Source organism: Protobothrops mucrosquamatus, unplaced genomic scaffold (assembly GCF_001527695.2).
Source record: "Protobothrops mucrosquamatus isolate PMUCROS unplaced genomic scaffold, P.Mucros_1.0 scaffold33, whole genome shotgun sequence".
Taxonomy (NCBI): Eukaryota; Metazoa; Chordata; class Lepidosauria; order Squamata; family Viperidae; genus Protobothrops; species Protobothrops mucrosquamatus.
This window is the reverse complement of record NW_015386417.1, coordinates 650,891-652,454: the sequence shown is the minus strand read 5'-3', so window position 1 is coordinate 652,454 and position 1,564 is coordinate 650,891.

Sequence of the window (1,564 nt, the reverse complement as noted above, 5' to 3'; positions counted from 1 at the left end):
GGACCGGACCTCTAGGACATAATAAGATTAACCCACCACCATTAGAATACCAAAAGGGCACACTCAAGTTCAGGTCAAAGTACATTGCACAAAATAGGCATCTCAAATACAAAGCCCAAAGAAGATATAAAAACCCACCCACTCTCAACTCCATTTGATCAGCTATCCTAGAACTGATAGACAGATAGATACTGGAACTGGACCTGAGTTTTATTTCAACACAACAAATCTTTATTTTCAAGAACCAAAGCTAGTGATAGTATAGAATCAGCAACCACACACTTTTCAAATTTCACCATAGAAACATGAATATATTATATGATGATTCAGGTGATGTACAGGCTACAGTAATTTTAGATTTGAAGGGGTTGGATTGAAGTCAGTTGCTGGAATTAGGAAATAAATAATATAAAGCTAGGCAGTGGAGTCTGTTATTCAAAGAAGGAAAGAAAGGAAAGATACAAATGTTAAGGCTTCCTAGAGCCTACTTCTTTGCAGCAGAGAAATTGGTTGGGGTTGACTAATCCCTTGTATCTCTCTGTGTATGCACCTACAAGTCTGAACGTGTCTATAATTAGGCAGGCTTCTTGTCCACAAATGATGTGCAAGAATAAATATGGTTAATGCTTTGAGGGTCTGGGATCTCAGTATTTTTTAAAATAACTTAAATCCAGGGCTTTTTTTGGTCACAGAATGCCCAGAACGGAGTTCCGGCACCTTTTTTGGATGGAACCTTGTAGGGTAGGCAAGGCGGGTTGTATGACATGTGTGAGTTCCGGCATCTTTTTTTTTTTTTTTACAAAAAAAGCACTGCTTAAATCTATTACAGTACCTAACCCATTGGCTGAAAAAACAAGAAAGACGTGATAGCCGGGGTGGCGGTTGGGACCCCCAGACTTATGGTCTTGGGGGATTTCAACCTGCCATCAGTGGGGGAGACGTCAGCGGCAGCTCAGGAGTTCTTGGCTTCCATGACGGCCTTGGACTTGACCCAATTAATACAGGCCCCCACTCACAGGGGGGACACACGCTGGACCTGATTTTTGTCTCAGGCCAGTGGCAGAATGATCTGGCATTAGGGGAGATAGTCATTGAGCCCTTGTCATGGTCAGATCACTCTCTCTCCTAAGGATGGACTTCCGGACCACTCCCCCTCGCCGCAGGGTGTCGGAACCACCTAGAGGGTTCCGTCCCAGGCGACTGATGGACCCTGAGAGGTTCCTGACGGAGCTTGGGCCATATCCGGAGGATCTAGTCCACGACTCGGCGGAAAATCAGGCGGCGGCGTGGGAGACAACTGCCGCCGCAGCATTGGACCAGGTCGTGCCTTTGCGGCCTCTGACCCGACGTAGGTCTCGATTGGCTCCTGGTTCACCGAGGAGCTGAGAGAGATGAAACGTCGGAAAAGAAGCCTAGAGAGCAGTTGGAGGGCCAGCCGAACCGAACCCGCCCGAACACAGGTTAGGATACACGTTAGATCCTACCTAGTGGCGATGAGGGAGGCTAGGACTAACTACTATTCCTCGCTCATCGCGTCATCAGATAACCGCCCGGCCGCCCTCTT